This window comes from Oncorhynchus keta, unplaced genomic scaffold, assembly GCF_023373465.1.
Source record: "Oncorhynchus keta strain PuntledgeMale-10-30-2019 unplaced genomic scaffold, Oket_V2 Un_contig_25468_pilon_pilon, whole genome shotgun sequence".
NCBI lineage: Eukaryota > Metazoa > Chordata > Actinopteri > Salmoniformes > Salmonidae > Oncorhynchus > Oncorhynchus keta.
This window is the reverse complement of record NW_026284461.1, coordinates 25664-46157: the sequence shown is the minus strand read 5'-3', so window position 1 is coordinate 46157 and position 20494 is coordinate 25664.

Sequence of the window (20494 nt, the reverse complement as noted above, 5' to 3'; positions counted from 1 at the left end):
ACCGCCTGTCGCGTCTCTGGTAACTGAACCGCCTGTCGCGTCTCTGGTAACTGAACCGCCTGTCGCGTCTCTGGTAACTGAACCGCCTGTCGCGTCTCTGGTAACTGAACCGCCTGTCGCGTCTCTGGTAACTGAACCGCCTGTCGCGTCTCTGGTAACTGAACCGCCTGTCGCGTCTCTGGTAACTGAACCGCCTGTCGCGTCTCTGGTAACTGAACCGCCTGTCGCGTCTCTGGTAACTGAACCGCCTGTCGCGTCTCTGGTAACTGAACCGCCTGTCGCGTCTCTGGTAACTGAACCGCCTGTCGCGTCTCTGGTAACTGAACCGCCTGTCGCGTCTCTGGTAACTGAACCGCCTGTCGCGTCTCTGGTAACTGAACCGCCTGTCGCGTCTCTGGTAACTGAACCGCCTGTCGCGATCTCTGGTAACTGAACCGCCTGTCGCGTCTCTGGTAACTGAACCGCCTGTCGCGTCTCTGGTAACTGAACCGCCTGTCGCGTCTCTGGTAACCGAACCGCCTGTCGCGTCTCTGGTAACTGAACCGCCTGTCGCGTCTCTGGTAACTGAACCGCCTGTCTCTGTAACTGAACACCTCTCTCTCTGGTAACTGAACCGCCTGTCGCGTCTCTGGTAACTGAACCGCCTGTCGCGTCTCTGGTAACTGAACCGCCTGTCGCGTCTCTGGTAACTGAACCGCCTGTCGCGTCTCTGGTAACTGAACCGCCTGTCGCGTCTCTGGTAACTGAACCGCCTGTCGCGTCTCTGGTAACTGAACCGCCTGTCGCGTCTCTGGTAACTGAACCGCCTGTCGCGTCTCTGGTAACTGAACCGCCTGTCGCGTCTCTGGTAACTGAACCGCCTGTCGCGTCTCTGGTAACTGAACCGCCTGTCGCGTCTCTGGTAACTGAACCGCCTGTCGCGTCTCTGGTAACTGAACCGCCTGTCGCGTCTCTGGTAACTGAACCGCCTGTCGCGTCTCTGGTAACTGAACCGCCTGTCGCGTCTCTGGTAACTGAACCGCCTGTCGCGTCTCTGGTAACTGAACCGCCTGTCGCGTCTCTGGTAACTGAACCGCCTCTCTGGTAACTCGCGTCTCTGGTAACTGAACCGCCTGTCGCGTCTCTGGTAACTGAACCGCCTGTCGCGTCTCTGGTAACTGAACCGCCTGTCGCGTCTCTGGTAACTGAACCGCCTGTCGCGTCTCTGGTAACTGAACCGCCTGTCGCGTCTCTGGTAACTGAACCGCCTGTCGCGTCTCTGGTAACTGAACCGCCTGTCGCGTCTCTGGTAACTGAACCGCCTGTCGCGTCTCTGGTAACTGAACCGCCTGTCGTCTCTGGTAACTGAACCGCCTGTCGCGTCTCTGGTAACTGAACCGCCTGTCGCGTCTCTGGTAACTGAACCGCCTGTCGCGTCTCTGGTAACTGAACCGCCTGTCGCGTCTCTGGTAACTGAACCGCCTGTCGCGTCTCTGGTAACTGAACCGCCTGTCGCGTCTCTGGTAACTGAACCGCCTCTCTGGTAACTGAACCGCCTGTCGCGTCTCTGGTAACTGAACCGCCTGTCGCGTCTCTGGTAACTGAACCGCCTGTCGCGTCTCTGGTAACTGAACCGCCTGTCGCGTCTCTGGTAACTGAACCGCCTGTCGCGTCTCTGGTAACTGAACCGCCTGTCGCGTCTCTGGTAACTGAACCGCCTGTCGCGTCTCTGGTAACTGAACCGCCTGTCGCGTCTCTGGTAACTGAACCGCCTGTCGCGTCTCTGGTAACTGAACCGCCTGTCGCGTCTCTGGTAACTGAACCGCCTGTCGCGTCTCTGGTAACTGAACCGCCTGTCGCGTCTCTGGTAACTGAACCGCCTGTCGCGTCTCTGGTAACTGAACCGCCTGTCGCGTCTCTGGTAACTGAACCGCCTGTCGCGTCTCTGGTAACTGAACCGCCTGTCGCGTCTCTGGTAACTGAACCGCCTGTCGCGTCTCTGGTAACTGAACCGCCTGTCGCGTCTCTGGTAACTGAACCGCCTGTCGCGTCTCTGGTAACTGAACCGCCTGTCGCGTCTCTGGTAACTGAACCGCCTGTCGCGTCTCTGGTAACTGAACCGCCTGTCGCGTCTCTGGTAACTGAACCGCCTGTCGCGTCTCTGGTAACTGAACCGCCTGTCGCGTCTCTGGTAACTGAACCGCCTGTCGCGTCTCTGGTAACTGAACCGCCTGTCGCGTCTCTGGTAACTGAACCGCCTGTCGCGCCTCTGGTAACTGAACCGCCTGTCGCGCCTCTGGTAACTGAACCGCCTGTCGCGCCTCTGGTAACTGAACCGCCTGTCGCGCCTCTGGTAACTGAACCGCCTGTCGCGCCTCTGGTAACTGAACCGCCTGTCGCGCCTCTGGTAACTGAACCGCCTGTCGCGCCTCTGGTAGCTGAACCGCCTGTCGCGCCTCTGGTAACTGAACCGCCTGTCGCGCCTCTGGTAACTGAACCGCCTGTCGCGCCTCTGGTAACTGAACCGCCTGTCGCGCCTCTGGTAACTGAACCGCCTGTCGCGCCTCTGGTAACTGAACCGCCTGTCGCGCCTCTGGTAACTGAACCGCCTGTCGCGCCTCTGGTAACTGAACCGCCTGTCGCGCCTCTGGTAACTGAACCGCCTGTCGCGCCTCTGGTAACTGAACCGCCTGTCGCGCCTCTGGTAACTGAACCGCCTGTCGCGCCTCTGGTAACTGAACCGCCTGTCGCGCCTCTGGTAACTGAACCGCCTGTCGCGCCTCTGGTAACTGAACCGCCTGTCGCGCCTCTGGTAACTGAACCGCCTGTCGCGCCTCTGGTAACTGAACCGCCTGTCGCGCCTCTGGTAACTGAACCGCCTGTCGCGCCTCTGGTAACTGAACCGCCTGTCGCGGTAACTGAACCGCCTCTCTGGTAACTGAACCGCCTGTCGCGCCTCTGGTAACTGAACCGCCTGTCGCGCCTCTGGTAACTGAACCGCCTGTCGCGCCTCTGGTAACTGAACCGCCTGTCGCGCCTCTGGTAACTGAACCGCCTGTCGCGCCTCTGGTAACTGAACCGCCTGTCGCCTCTGGTAACTGAACCGCCTGTCGCGCCTCTGGTAACTGAACCGCCTGTCGCCTCTGGTAACTGAACCGCCTGTCGCCTCTGGTAACTGAACCGCCTGTCGCGCCTCTGGTAACTGAACCGCCTGTCGCGCCTCTGGTAACTGAACCGCCTGTCGCGCCTCTGGTAACTGAACCGCCTGTCGCGCCTCTGGTAACTGAACCGCCTGTCGCGCCTCTGGTAACTGAACCGCCTGTCGCCTCTGGTAACTGAACCGCCTGTCTGGTAACTGAACCGCCTGTCGCGCCTCTGGTAACGCGCCTCTGGTAACTGAACCGCCTGTCGCGCCTCTGGTAACTGAACCGCCTGTCGCGCCTCTGGTAACTGAACCGCCTGTCGCGCCTCTGGTAACTGAACCGCCTGTCGCGCCTCTGGTAACTGAACCGCCTGTCGCGCCTCTGGTAACTGAACCGCCTGTCGCGCCTCTGGTAACTGAACCGCCTGTCGCGCCTCTGGTAACTGAACCGCCTGTCGCGCCTCTGGTAACTGAACCGCCTGTCGCGCCTCTGGTAACTGAACCGCCTGTCGCGCCTCTGGTAACTGAACCGCCTGTCGCGCCTCTGGTAACTGAACCGCCTGTCGCGCCTCTGGTAACTGAACCGCCTGTCGCGCCTCTGGTAACTGAACCGCCTGTCGCGCCTCTGGTAACTGAACCGCCTGTCGCGCCTCTGGTAACCGAACCGCCTGTCGCGCCTCTGGTAACCCGAACCGCCTGTCGCGCCTCTGGTAACTGAACCGCCTGTCGCGCCTCTGGTAACTGTCGCGCCTCTGGTAACCGCCTGTCGCGCCTCTGGTAACTGAACCGCCTGTCGCGCCTCTGGTAACCCGAACCGCCTGTCGCGCCTCTGGTAACCGAACCGCCTGTCGCGCCTCTGGTAACCGAACCGCCTGTCGCGCCTCTGGTAACCGAACCGCCTGTCGCGTCTCTGGTAACCGAACCGCCTGTCGCGCCTCTGGTAACTGAACCGCCTGTCGCGCCTCTGGTAACTGAACCGCCTGTCGCGCCTCTGGTAACTGAACCGCCTGTCGCGCCTCTGGTAACTGAACCGCCTGTCGCGCCTCTGGTAACTGAACCGCCTGTCGCGCCTCTGGTAACTGAACCGCCTGTCGCGCCTCTGGTAACTGAACCGCCTGTCGCGCCTCTGGTAACTGAACCGCCGCCTGTAACTGCCGCCTGTCGCGCCTCTGGTAACTGAACCGCCTGTCGCGCCTCTGGTAACTGAACCGCCTGTCGCGTCTCTGGTAACTGAACCGCCTGTCGCGTCTCTGGTAACTGAACCGCCTGTCGCGCCTCTCTGAACCGCCTGTCGCGTCTCTGGTAACTGAACCGCCTGTCGCGTCTCTGGTAACTGAACCGCCTGTCGCGTCTCTGGTAACTGAACCGCCTGTCGCGTCTCTGGTAACTGAACCGCCTGTCGCGTCTCTGGTAACTGAACCGCCTGTCGCGTCTCTGGTAACTGAACCGCCTGTCGCGTCTCTGGTAACTGAACCGCCTGTCGCGTCTCTGGTAACTGAACCGCCTGTCGCGTCTCTCTGGTAACTGAACCGCCTGTCGCGTCTCTGGTAACTGAACCGCCTGTCGCGTCTCTGGTAACTGAACCGCCTGTCGCGTCTCTGGTAACTGAACCCTGCCGTCTCTGGTAACTGAACCGCCTGTCGCGTCTCTGGTAACTGAACCGCCTGTCGCGTCTCTGGTAACTGAACCGCCTGTCGCGTCTCTGGTAACTGAACCGCCTGTCGCGTCTCTGGTAACTGAACCGCCTGTCGCGTCTCTGGTAACTGAACCGCCTGTCGCGTCTCTGTAGCTGAACGCCTGTCGCGTCTCTGGTAACTGAACCGCCTGTCGCGCCTCTGGTAACTGAACCGCCTGTCGCGCCTCTGGTAACTGAACCGCCTGTCGCGCCTCTGGTAACTGAACCGCCTGTCGCGCCTCTGGTAACTGAACCGCCTGTCGCGCCTCTGGTAACTGAACCGCCTGTCGCGCCTCTGGTAACTGAACCGCCTGTCGCGCCTCTGGTAACTGAACCGCCTGTCGCGCCTCTGGTAACTGAACCGCCTCTGGTCTGAACGCCTGTCGCGCCTCTGGTAACTGAACCGCCTGTCGCGCCTCCTGGTAACTGAACCGCCTGTCGCGCCTCTGGTAACTGAACCGCCTGTCGCGCCTCTGGTAACTGAACCGCCTGTCGCGCCTCTGGTAACTGAACCGCCTGTCGCGCCTCTGGTAACTGAACCGCCTGTCGCGCCTCTGGTAACTGAACCGCCTGTCGCGCCTCTGGTAACTGAACCGCCTGTCGCGCCTCTGGTAACTGAACCGCCTGTCGCGCCTCTGGTAACTGAACCGCCTGTCGCGCCTCTGGTAACTGAACCGCCTGTCGCGCCTCTGGTAACTGAACCGCCTGTCGCGCCTCTGGTAACTGAACCGCCTGTCGCGCCTCTGGTAACTGAACCGCCTGTCGCGCCTCTGGTAACTGAACCGCCTGTCGCGCCTCTGGTAACTGAACCGCCTGTCGCGCCTCTGGTAACTGAACCGCCTGTCGCGCCTCTGGTAACTGAACCGCCTGTCGCGCCTCTGGTAACTGAACCGCCTGTCGCGCCTCTGGTAACTGAACCGCCTGTCGCGCCTCTGGTAACTGAACCGCCTGTCGCGCCTCTGGTAACTGAACCGCCTGTCGCGCCTCTGGTAACTGAACCGCCTGTCGCGCCTCTGGTAACTGAACCGCCTGTCGCGCCTCTGGTAACTGAACCGCCTGTCGCGCCTCTGGTAACTGAACCGCCTGTCGCGCCTCTGGTAACTGAACCGCCTGTCGCGCCTCTGGTAACTGAACCGCCTGTCTCTGGTAACTGAACCGCCTGTCGCGCCTCTGGTAACTGAACCGCCTGTCGCGCCTCTGGTAACTGAACCGCCTGTCGCGCCTCTGGTAACTGAACCGCCTGTCGCGCCTCTGGTAACTGAACCGCCTGTCGCGCCTCTGGTAACTGAACCGCCTGTCGCGCCTCTGGTAACTGAACCGCCTGTCGCGCCTCTGGTAACTGAACCGCCTGTCGCGCCTCTGGTAACTGAACCGCCTGTCGCGCCTCTGGTAACTGAACCGCCTGTCGCGCCTCTGGTAACTGAACCGCCTGTCGCGCCTCTGGTAACTGAACCGCCTGTCGCGCCTCTGGTAACTGAACCGCCTGTCGCGCCTCTGGTAACTGAACCGCCTGTCGCGCCTCTGGTAACTGAACCGCCTGTCGCGCCTCTGGTAACTGAACCGCCTGTCGCGCCTGTCTCTGGTAACTGAACCGCCTGTCGCGCCTCTGGTAACTGAACCGCCTGTCGCCTCCTGGTAACTGAACCGCCTGTCGCGCCTCTGGTAACTGAACCGCCTGTCGCGCCTCTGGTAACTGAACCGCCTGTCGCGCCTCTGGTAACTGAACCGCCTGTCGCGCCTCTGGTAACTGAACCGCCTGTCGCGCTCTGGTAACTGAACCGCCTGTCGCGCCTCTGGTAACTGAACCGCCTGTCGCGCCTCTGGTAACTGAACCGCCTGTCGCGCCTCTGGTAACTGAACCGCCTGTCGCCTCTGGTAACTCTGTCGCGCCTCTGGTAACTGAACCGCCTGTCGCGCCTCTGGTAACCGAACCGCCTGTCGCGCCTCTCTGGTAACCGAACCGCCTGTCGCGCCTCTGGTAACCGAACCGCCTGTCGCGCCTCTGGTAACCCGAACCGCCTGTCGCGCCTCTGGTAACCGAACCGCCTGTCGCGCCTCTGGTAACCGTGTCGCCTCTGGTAACCGAACCGCCTGTCGCGCCTCTGGTAACCGAACCGCCTGTCGCGCCTCTGGTAACCGCCTGTCGCGCCTCTGGTAACCGCCTGTCGCGTCTCTGGTAACCCGAACCGCCTGTCGCGCCTCTCTGGCCTGTCGCGCCTCTGGTAACCGAACCGCCTGTCGCGTCTCTGGTAACCGAACCGCCTGTCGCGTCTCTGGTAACCCGAACCGCCTGTCGCGTCTCTGGTAACCGAACCGCCTGTCGCGTCTCTGGTAACCGAACCGCCTGTCGCGTCTCTGGTAACCGAACCGCCTGTCGCGTCTCTGGTAACCGAACCGCCTGTCGCGTCTCTGGTAACTGAACCGCCTGTCGCGTCTCTGGTAACTGAACCGCCTGTCGCGTCTCTGGTAACTGAACCGCCTGTCGCGTCTCTGGTAACTGAACCGCCTGTCGCGTCTCTGGTAACTGAACCGCCTGTCGCGTCTCTGGTAACTGAACCGCCTGTCGCGTCTCCTGGTAACTGAACCGCCTGTCGCGTCTCTGGTAACTGAACCGCCTGTCGCGTCTCTGGTAACTGAACCGCCTGTCGCGTCTCTGGTAACTGAACCGCCTGTCGCGTCTCTGGTAACTGAACCGCCTGTCGCGTCTCTGGTAACTGAACCGCCTGTCGCGTCTCTGGTAACTGAACCGCCTGTCGCGTCTCTGGTAACTGAACCGCCTGTCGCGTCTCTGGTAACTGAACCGCCTGTCGCGTCTCTGGTAACTGAACCGCCTGTCGCGTCTCTGGTAACTGAACCGCCTGTCGCGTCTCTGGTAACTGGACGCCTGTCGCGTCTCTGGTCGCCTGTCGCGTCTCTGGTCGCCTGTCGCGTCTCTGGTCGCCTGTCGCGTCTCTGGTCGCCTGTCGCGTCTCTGGTCGTCGCGTCTCTGTCGCCTGTCGCGTCTCTGGTCGCCTGTCGCGTCTCTGGTCGCCTGTCGCGTCTCTGGTCGCCTGTCGCGTCTCTGGTCGCCTGTCCGTCTCTGGTCGCCTGTCGCGTCTCTGGTCGCCTGTCGCGTCTCTGGTAACGACGCCGTCTGTCGCGTCTCTGGTAACGACGCCGTCTGTCCCCGACAACAAGTCTTGGTCGTGTCTTTGGCATAATTAAAACTGACTTATTTATCAAATAACTCTAATTATTATTATGTAATTAAACTGATTAATCATGTAACTGTAATTAACTAGGAAGTCAGGGCACCAAGTAAAATATTCAGATTACAACGTTATAATTTCCCTAATAACTTTCAGAAATATAATATCTGATCACATAGTCTTCTGATTAATGAATTATTTACCTCACATTAGTCTCATTCCAAACGTCGTAAATTGTTGATTATCTGCACGAACACAGTCTTCACTGAGTCATCCATCAATTGCTATGGTCTTAAAATCATTTATTTACTAAGTAATTCACAGGAATGCGTCACACAAACAAAATAGATATATTTCCAGAGAAATGATACAAGGTATGTGCCAAGTGGTTTTCCACTTTAATTTTGAGTGTGACTCCAAATCCAGACCTCCATGGTTTGATCAATTTGATTTCCATTGATGATTTGTCAGCACATTCAACAATGTAAAGAAAAGTATTTAATAAGAATATTTAATTCATTCAGATCTAGGATGTGTTATTTTAGTGTTCCCTTTATTTTTTTGAGCAGTTTTTTTTGCAAAGAAAGGAGGATGTGCCCTAATGGCAGCTTGTTAGACAGTGATAATTATAACAATTGAAATGCTAATCCTTCACATATGAACGCTCATTCGGGAACAGTTGCAATCAATATATATATATTTACGCTCCGTGTGTCGTCGGTATCTCTGTTGAAACGTTTGTTTCTGTTGGAGAGTTTGTCCGCTCTCTGTCGTGGTTAGAATGGCTGGTTCAGTGACATTCATTCATGTCGTTATAGGATAGATATTTTGGCTGTTGGTTTTCGCGTTCAATGATACCGAATTCCTAGCTGCAGACTAGTAATTAATATCAAAGACTTGTTCTATTCTGTCAGTATCGATAGTCTTAAGAGTTTAACCACGTGGTATGGTTAAAAGATTCAGCCATCTACTCAAACCTTAGGTTTATGGTCTCTACTCAAACCTGGGCCCTCTTGTGGTAAGCTGGTCTGCAACCTTTAGCTGGTCTGCAACCTTTAGCCATCTTGTAATTGAGGTGAGCTGGTCTGGTGATAGAAAACCCGGGTTTTATTCGGAAGAGCAGAAAAGGGCCTGTCCCAGGACACCAGACCATAACTGTGCTCAAAGGGAATTGGAGTTTCCTTCATTAAACAGTCCAAAATTACATTACACAATTTCACAAAGAGTATCATCCTCTTTCATCTTATACAACAATTAGCCTCATATCTGAAGCTATTGTATAAACATTTATGGTAATGTGGCCGTATTGTCACCCATGAGTTTCACAAAATATTACCAAACGGACCAGTTCGTAGCTGGATTCTTCACTGGTCTTTTATACATTCTCCAGAACATAAATGTTGTTCGGTTTTCCAGTTCTGTGAGGTGGAAGAAATTCCTTTGTTCTCTCTAAGAAAACTCACTCTCTATATACTGTGGCCATGAGGAGATAATCTCCTGGAATTTACGACCTCTCTGACCACAGCAGCCTGGTTTTAGGAGACTGGGGGGATGGTGCTCGCTGTACCCAAAGAGGGTCATGACAACCGATAGTTGTCGGTTCTTTTGACCAAGGACTGGTTAAAAATGTAAAATGTGTCTTTTGTTCATGGACATCGTTTGTTGGAGTCAAATCAACTACATGCGCTAATCTCCCGAACCCCATGTGTGCTAAGCTCCCTGTTAGATGAAATAATACATAAATGACTGGAGGGAGCCAGAGATCAAGATGTTAACCTGACCATCCTCTGGTCCTGCTGGCTTTCTCTGATTCTGGCATTACTCTCCTGAAGGTGGTGGTAAATGGGCAACACGAGGAGTCTGCAACCTTTCATGTGGATTTTATCTTAGGCTGTCATTTCTACTGATCTGCAGTTATCTCTTTCATATGCACCTTTTTGGTTAAATAAAATGTATTTTCAATCATAAAATATCCTGAAATTATCATATGAATCACACATGGCCTGTCTGCATTGAACTAGAAGCTTTGTATCAACTTGGTCTGGGGGAGGCCCTATGTATCAACTTGGTCTGGGGGAGGCCCTATGTATCTACTTGGTCTGGGGGAGGCCCTATGTATCTACTTGGTCTGGGGGGCCCTATGTACCTACTTGGTCTGGGGGAGGCCCTATGTATCAACTTGGTCTGGGGGAGGCCCTATGTATCAACTTGGTCTGGGGGAGGCCCTATGTATCAACTTGGTCTGGGGGAGGCCCTATGTATTGGTCTGGGGGAGGCCCTATGTATCAACTTGGTCTGGGGGAGGCCCTATGTATCAACTTGGTCTTGTGGGGAGGCCCTATGTATCAACTTGGTCTTGGGGAGGCCCTATGTATCTACTTGGTCTGGGGGGCCCTATGCCCTATGTATCTACTTGGTCAGGAGGCCCTATGTCTGGGGGAGGCCCTATGTATCAACTTGGTCTGGGGGGCCCTATGTATCAACTTGGTCTGGGGGAGGCCCTATGTATCAACTTGGTCTGGGGGGGAGGCCCTATGTATCTAACTTGGTCTGGGGGAGGCCCTATGTATCAACTTGGTCTGGGGGGGAGGCCCTATGTATCAACTTGGTCTTGTGGGGAGGCCCTATGTATCTACTTGGTCTGGGGGAGGCCCTATGTATCTACTTGGTCTGGGGGAGGCCCTATGTATCAACTTGGTCTGGGGGGGCCCTATGTAACTTGGTCTGGGGGAGGCCCTATGGTCTTGGTCTGGGGGCCCTATGTATCAACTTGGTCTGGGGGATTTGCTATGTATGTAACTTGGTCTGGGGGAGGCCCTATGTATCAACTTGGTCTGGGGGAGGCCCTATGTATCTACTTGGTCTGGGGGGAGGCCCTATGTATCTACTTGGTCTGGGGGGAGGCCCTATGTATCTACTTGGTCTGGGGGGAGGCCCTATGTATCTACTTGGTCTGGGGGAGGCCCTATGTATCTACTTGGTCTGGGGGGAGGCCCTATGTATCTACTTGGTCTGGGGGGAGGCCCTATGTATCTACTTGGTCTGGGGGGGAGGCCCTATGTATCTACTTGGTCTGGGGGAGGCCCTATGTATCTACTTGGTCTGGGGGAGGCCCTATGTATCTACTTGGTCTGGGGGGAGGCCCTATGTATCTACTTGGTCTGGGGGAGGCCCTATGTATCAACTTGGTCTGGGGGGAGGCCCTATGTATCAACTTGCTCTGGGGGGGGAGGCCTATGTAGCAACTTGGTCTGGGGGGGAGGCCCTATGCTCGCAACTTGGTCTGGGGGGAGGCCCTATGTATCTACTTGGTCTGGGGGGGGCCCCATGTATCAACTTGGTCTGGGGGAGGCCCTATGCTCGCAACTTGGTCTGGGGGGAGGCCCTATGTATCTACTTGGTCTGGGGGGCCCCATGTATCAACTTGGTCTGGGGGGGGGCCCTATGTATCAACTTGGTCTGGGGGAGGCCCTATGCTCGCAACTTGGTCTGGGGTGGGAGGCCCTATGCTCGCAACTTGGTCTGGGGTGGGAGGCCCTATGCTCGCAACTTGGTCTGGGGTGGGAGGCCCTATGCTCGCAACTTGGTCTGAGGGGGGAGGCCCTATGCTCGCAACTTGGTCTGGGGGAGGCCCTATGCTCGCAACTTGGTCTGGGGGAGGCCCTATGCTCGCAACTTGGTCTGGGGGAGGCCATATGCTCGCAACTTGGTCTGGGGGAGGCCATATGCTCGCAACTTGGTCTGGGGGAGGCCATATGCTCGCAACTTGGTCTGGGGGGGGAGGCCATATGCTCGCAACTTGGTCTGGGGGGAGGCCCTATGCTCGCAACTTGGTCTGGGGGAGGCCATATGCTCGCAACTTGGTCTGGGGGAGGCCATATGCTCGCAACTTGGTCTGGGGGGAGGCCCTATGCTCCCAACTTGGTCTGGGGGGGAGGCCCTATGCTCGCAACTTGGTCTGGGGTGGGAGGCCCAACTTGGTGGGGTGGGAGGCCCTATGTTGTAAACACTCCATAATACACCATCTCCTGGTCTGGGGTGGGGAATGCTTGGTCTGGGGGGGAGGCCCTATGCTCGCAACTTGGTCTGGGGGAGGCCCTATGCTCGCAACTTGGTCTGGGGGAGGCCCTATGCTCGCAACTTGGTCTGGGGGAGGCCATATGCTCGCAACTTGGTCTGGGGGCCCATATGCTCGCAACTTGGTCTGGGGGAGGCCATATGGTCCCATATGCTCCCAACTTGGTCTGGGGGGCCCTATGCTCGCAACTTGGTCTGGGGGAGGCCCTATGCTCGCAACTTGGTCTGGGGGAGGCCCTATGCTCGCAAATTGGTCTGGGGGGCCTATGCTCGCAACTTGGTCTGGGAGGGGGGCATGCTCCTGAAATATTTTATAAAATATTCTGTGCCCTGTTTCCCCCGCCAGTGAGCTCGGGACAGACAGCTGTAGGCTATTTGATCAAGAGATGGGAAGTAATCAGGTAGCCCTATTTTATGACGTTTCCATTGGATCCGAGCATGACATGAGTGGTCAAAAAGGAGAGAGCTGGGAATATTTTTCAAATACATTGAGGAACTTTACGGTATGTTTGCTTGCTGTTTTGAGGTGACAAAGCATTACTTTGAGAAGCTCCACAGGTCATTATTAGAGGTGCGTTAAGCCCATCAGAAATACTATCAGATGGGCACATTTGTAAGCCTACATTCGCGCGCAGGCGAGGCAGCATATAGGTCTACTTCTATGCGTTTGCGTTCTTACTCAACATTGACAGGAGCGCTGCCAAACAAAATAAGGACTAAATTAACTGGTAAATGAAATGCTAGAAACAGTTTCTCTCACAAGTGTAGCATAGGTTGTGCACTGCAAACAGTGTCCACTCCAACAATGAGAATGCTGAAAGACTAATATATTGAATGCATGAACTGAAATTACCATAACCAAACAAGCATTGTAGATTGTAAATGATAGGAATGAAGGATAAATGTATTACTGGTGATATATGTAATGGGGAATTGATATACACTAACAATCAAACGCAAACAATTCACTGAGATGGTCGTGAATCAGAAAGGTGCTGCTCGACTAAAACATCTTGGTCGACCAACAGCCTTTAAACCAATCAATCGACCGTCGGCTAATTACCAACTGTGCTGTTAACTAACGTTCTGTCATGTCTCCGTAGTGAGGTGAAGGTGTACGACCCCTCCGGAGACTCCACCCTCCCCTCTGTTTCCAAGAAGAGGAAGTTTGAGGAGGTGGAGGAGGAAGAAGAGGTGGCCACACCGGTGACAGTCAAAACCAAGAAACCCAAGAAAGAACCTGTGGAAGGTCAGTTGATGAACTCTTAGCCATAATCCTGTTGTATAACACAACCCATAACATGATACCATAATACACCATCCATCCTGTTATATAATATACCATCCATCCTGTTCTATAACACAACCCATAATACACCATCCATCCTGTTATATAACACAACCCATAATACACCATCCATCCTGTTATATAACACAACCCATAATACACCATCCATCCTGTTATATAACACAACCCATAATACACCATCCATCCTGTTATATAACACAACCCATAATACACCATCCATCCTGTTCTATAACACAACCCATAATACACCATCCATCCTGTTATATAACACAACCCATAATACACCATCCATCCTGTTATATAACACAACCCATAATACACCATCCATCCTGTTATATAACACAACCCATAATACACCATCCATCCTGTTATATAACACAACCCATAATACACCATCCATCCTGTTATATAACACAACCCATAATACACCATCCATCCTGTTATATAACACAACCCATAATACACCATCCATCCTGTTATATAACACAACCCATAATACACCATCCATCCTGTTATATAATACACCATCCATCCTGTTATATAACACAACCCATAATACACCATCCATCCTGTTATATAACACAACCCATAATACACCATCCATCCTGTTATATAACACAACCCATAATACACCATCCATCCTGTTATATAATACACCATCCATCCTGTTATATAACACAACCCATAATACACCATCCATCCTGTTATATAATACACCATCCATCCTGTTATATAACACAACCCATAATACACCATCCATCCTGTTATATAACACAACCCATAATACACCATCCATCCTGTTCTATAACACACCATCCATCCTGTTATATAACACAACCCATAATACACCATCCATCCTGTTATATAACACAACCCATAATACACCATCCATCCTGTTATATAATACACCATCCATCCTGTTATATAACACAACCCATAATACACCATCCATCCTGTTATATAACACAACCCATAATACACCATCCATCCTGTTATATAATACACCATCCATCCTGTTATATAACACAACCCATAATACACCATCCATCCTGTTATATAACACAACCCATAATACACCATCCATCCTGTTATATAACACAACCCATAATACACCATCCATCCTGTTATATAATACACCATCCATCCTGTTATATAATACACCATCCATCCTGTTATATAACACACCATCCATCCTGTTATATAACACAACCCATAATACACCATCCATCCTGTTATATAATACACCATCCATCCTGTTATATAACACAACCCATAATACACCATCCATCCTGTTATATAACACAACCCATAATACACCATCCATCCTGTTATATAACACACCATCCATCCTGTTATATAACACAACCCATAATACACCATCCATCCTGTTCTATAACACAACCCATAATATACCATCCATCCTGTTAATAACACAACCCATAATACACCATCCATCCTGTTATATAATACACCATCCATCCTGTTCTATAACACAACCCATAATATACCATCCATCCTGTTATATAACACAACCCATAATACACCATCCATCCTGTTATATAACACAACCCATAATACACCATCCTGTTATATAACACAACCCATAATACACCATCCATCCTGTTATATAACACACCATCCATCCTGTTCTATAACACAACCCATAATACACCATCCATCCTGTTATATAATACACCATCCATCCTGTTATATAACACAACCCATAATACACCATCCATCCTGTTATATAACACAACCCATAATACACCATCCATCCTGTTATATAATACACCATCCATCCTGTTATATAACACAACCCATAATACACCATCCATCCTGTTATATAACACAACCCATAATACACCATCCATCCTGTTATATAATACACCATCCATCCTGTTATATAACACAACCCATAATACACCATCCATCCTGTTATAACAACCCATAATACACCATCCATCCTGTTATATAACACAACCCATAATACACCATCCATCCTGTTATATAACACAACCCATAATACACCATCCATCCTGTTATATAACACACCATAATCCTGTTATATAACACCCCATCCTGTTATATAACACACCCATATATAACACACCATCCATCCTGTTATATAACACAACCCATAATACACCATCCATCCTGTTATATAACACAACCCATAATACACCATCCATCCTGTTATATAACACAACCCATAATACACCATCCATCCTGTTATATAATACACCATCCATCCTGTTATATAATACACCATCCATCCTGTTATATAATACACCATCCATCCTGTTATATAATACACCATCCATCCTGTTATATAATACACCATCCATCCTGTTATATAATACACCATCCATCCTGTTCTATAATACACCATCCATCCTGTTATATAATACACCATCCATCCTGTTATATAACACAACCCATAATACACCATCCATCCTGTTATATAACATAATACACCATCCATCCTGTTATATAACACAACCCATAATACACCATCCATCCTGTTATATAATACACCATCCATCCTGTTATATAACACAACCCATAATACACCATCCATCCTGTTATATAACACAACCCATAATACACCATCCATCCTGTTATATAACACAACCCATAATACACCATCCATCCTGTTATATAACACACCATCCATCCTGTTATATAACACACCATCCATCCTGTTATTTATACACCATCCATCCTGTTCTATAACACAACCCATAATACACCATCCACCCTGTTCTATAACACAACCCATAATACACCATCCATCCTGTTATATAACACAATCCATATCATGAGACCGGTTCTCAGCCGTCTGTTAAGTGCTATTGTCTCAACGGTGCTTTCTGTTTTCATTCAGAACCAGAGGCTTCAACGGCAGCAGAAGAAACTCCCAAGAAGAAGAAGAAAAAGAAGTCTAAGAAAGCCGAGGAGGAGGCGATGGACGTAAAGGAAGAGGAGGCGACCGTCTCTCCCACAGAGGAAGTACGTAGCTGATGGGGACATGCCTCCAGAATATATACATTCCTGCTCATCTAAGCCGTTCTGCCTGAACGAACATACTCATTTGTTATTTCTTGTGATTTACAGTCAAAGAAGAAGAAAACGAAGAAAAAGGTCAAGGAGGAAGAGGGAGATTAATCTGGTTGGGGAGAAACTGTATTATATTAGAACTTTTAGTTGTCGTTGTATCTACCATGGACAGACTGACTCGTGTATCTGACCATTTAAAGACTAGAGAACTGGAGACGGAGGTTATTTCAGAATGACCAGCAGCTGATCTGTTATGAGACTTGATGATGGTGTATAAATCCTCCTGTGGATTTGAGTTTAAGATGAACCTTTAGTTTACTGTAACCTTATTATTACTAATCAACTAAAGACCCAATAGACTGTCTACAATATCAATGTCCATGTTAAAACACTTCCTTCCTCCACTGGTTTAACGATGTGCCTTTTTTAAAGATGGGTTTTATCTGCTGTGTTTGTCCATAAGTGATTAAATCCATTTTCTCAGTCAGCGGTATTTCCTTTCATTCCAGCTATGGTGGATTCAGACCCCTTGACTTTGTCCACCTTTTGTTACGTTACAGCCTTATTCTAACATGATTCAATAGTTTTTTCCCATCAATTTACACACGATACCCCCCAAATGACAAAGCTAAACAAGTTTAGAAATGTGTGTACATTTATTCAAAATACAAAACTAACATATCGTATTTAGTCACTTCACCCCTTCCTACATGTGCAAATTACCGCAACTAACCTGTACCCCCGCACACTGACTCGGTACCGGTACCCCCTGTATATAGACTCCACACTGACTCGGTACCAGTACCCCCTGAATATGGACTCCACACTGACTCGGTACCAGTACCCCTGTATATAACCTCCACACTGACTCGGTACCAGTACCCCCTGTATATAGACTCCACACTGACTCGGTACCAGTACCCCCTGAATATGGACTCCACACTGACTCGGTACCAGTACCCCCTGTATATAGACTCCACATTGACTCTGTACCGGTACCCCCTGTATATAGCCTCCACACTGACTCGGTACCAGTACCCCCTGTATATAGACTCCACATTGACTCGGTACCCCCTGTATATAGACTCCACATTGACTCGGTACCATTACCCCTGTATATAGACTCCACACTGACACTGTACCAGTACCCCTGTATATAGACTCCACACTCTGTACCCCCCCATATATAGACTCCACACTGACTCTGTACCAGTACCCCCTGTATATAGAATCCACACTGACTCTGTACCGGTACCCCCTGTATATAGACTCCACACTGACTCGGTACCAGTACCCCCTGTATATAGACTCCACACTGACTCGGTACCAGTACCCCCTGTATATAGACTCCACACTGACTCGGTACCGGTACCCCCTGTATATAGACTCCACACTGACTCGGTACCGGTACCCCCTGTATATAGACTCCACACTGACTCTGTACCGGTACCCCCTGTATATAGACTCCACACTGACTCGGTACCCCCTGTATATAGACTCCACACTGACTCGGTACCGGTACCCCCTGTATATAGACTCCACACTGACTCGGTACCAGTACCCCCTGTATATAGACTCCACACTGACTCGGTACCAGTACCCCCTGTATATAGACTCCACACTGACTCGGTACCTGTACCCCCTGTATATAGACTCCACACTGACTCGGTACCAGTACCCCCTGTATATAGACTCCACACTGACTCGGTACCTGTACCCCCTGTATATAGACTACACACTGACTCGGTACCTGTACCCCCTGTATATAGACTCCACACTGACTCGGTACCAGTACCCCCTGTATATAGACTCCACACTGACTCGGTACCTGTACCCCCTGTATATAGACTACACACTGACTCGGTACCTGTACCCCCTGTATATAGCCTCCACATTGACTCGGTACCGGTACCCCCTGTATATAGACTCCACACTGACTCGGTACCAGTACCCCCTGTATATAGACTCCACACTGATTCGGTACCAGTACCCCCTGTATATAGACTCCACACTGACTCGGTACCTGTACCCCCTGTATATAGACTCCACACTGACTCGGTACCAGTACCCCCTGTATATAGACTCCACACTGACTCGGTACCGGTACCCCCTGTATATAGACTCCACACTGACTCGGTACCTGTACCCCCTGTATATAGACTCCACACTGACTCGGTACCTGTACCCCCTGTATATAGACTCCACACTGACTCGGTACCAGTACCCCCTGTATATAGACTCCACACTGACTCGGTACCTGTACCCCCTGTATATAGACTCCACACTGACTCGGTACCAGTACCCCTGTATATAGACTCCACACTGACTCGGTACCCCCTGTATATAGACTCCACACTGACTCGGTACCTGTACCCCCTGTATATAGACTCCACACTGACTCGGTACCAGTACCCCCTGTATATAGACTCCACACTGACTCGGTACCTGTACCCCCTGTATATAGACTCCACACTGACTCGGTACCGGTACCCCCTGTATATAGACTCCACACTGACTCGGTACCTGTACCCCCTGTATATAGACTCCACACTGACTCGGTACCTGTACCCCCTGTATATAGACTCCACACTGACTCGGTACCAGTACCCCCTGTATATAGACTCCACACTGACTCGGTACCTGTACCCCCTGTATATAGACTCCACACTGACTCGGTACCTGTACCCCCTGTATATAGACTCCACACTGACTCGGTACCGGTACCCCCTGTATATAGACTCCACACTGACTCGGTACCAGTACCCCCTGTATATAGACTCCACACTGATTCGGTACCAGTACCCCCTGTATATAGACTCCACACTGACTCGGTACCTGTACCCCCTGTATATAGACTCCACACTGACTCGGTACCTGTACCCCCTGTATATAGACTCGTTAGTGTTACTTTTATTACTCTCCATCCTCCTGCTGGTTTCAGCTCCGTCACAATGCAGTTGGACAGTGAAGATGAAGACGATTTCCTTGCCAATCTATGATTCATCATATGTACAGTACGTACGCAAGGAGTGGACTTTCTGGAACTGGTGGAGACACAGCTGATGGTGGCAGTGTGAGCGAGAACAGTGGCAATATCTGGAGGAAACCATGGAGCAGCTAGCCTGCCAAGCAGCACAACAACCTGGAGAGAGATGCCTAGCACACACATTATTTGAGTTAAGCTGCTTGTTCAATAAGATAGCATATATACCTTGTTATTAGCTTGTATCTATAATTGTTGATCAGTTAGGTAGCATGTTTACTACCAATGCACTGCTTAAAACTATAATTGTTCAGAATGTGTTGGTTTACTAGTTAAGAAAATAAATAAAATTGAATTGTTCAGTAATGTGTAAATGTATAATAAACACAGAAATCCCAAAACCTAGAAAAAGGAACATAGACAACCCACCCAACTCACGCCCTGACCATACTAAAACAAAGACATAACAAATGATCTCAGGTCAGAAGGTGACACATGCAGGACAAGCGAACGGGGGAGCACTTTGATGTCTTGTTCGCAAAAGCAGCTGCTATGGCAACAAAGTTGGACCAACAACCTATTCAGATGCCTCACATCCGCAAACTTTCAAAGCGTTACACCGGTCAGGCTGCAGCCCAGTGAATACTCAGCCCACATCCATCCTGATGCCCAGTCTTTGTACAGAGCCCAGTTCTACAACACCTTGGACACAGTGAATACTCAGCCCACATCCATCCTGATGCCCAGTCTTTGTACAGAGCCCAGTTCTACAACACCTTGGACACAGTGAATACTCAGCCCACATCCATCCTGATGCCCAGTCTTTGTACAGAGCCCAGTTCTACAACACCTTGGACACAGTGAATACTCAGCCCACATCCATCCTGATGCCCAGTCTTTGTACAGAGCCCAGTTCTACAACACCGTGGACACAGTGAATACTCAGCCCACATCCATCCTGATGCCCAGTCTTTGTACAGAGCCCAGTTCTACAACACCTTGGACACAGTGAATACTCAGCCCACATCCATCCTGATGCCCAGTCTTTGTACAGAGCCCAGTTCTACAACACCTTGGACACAGT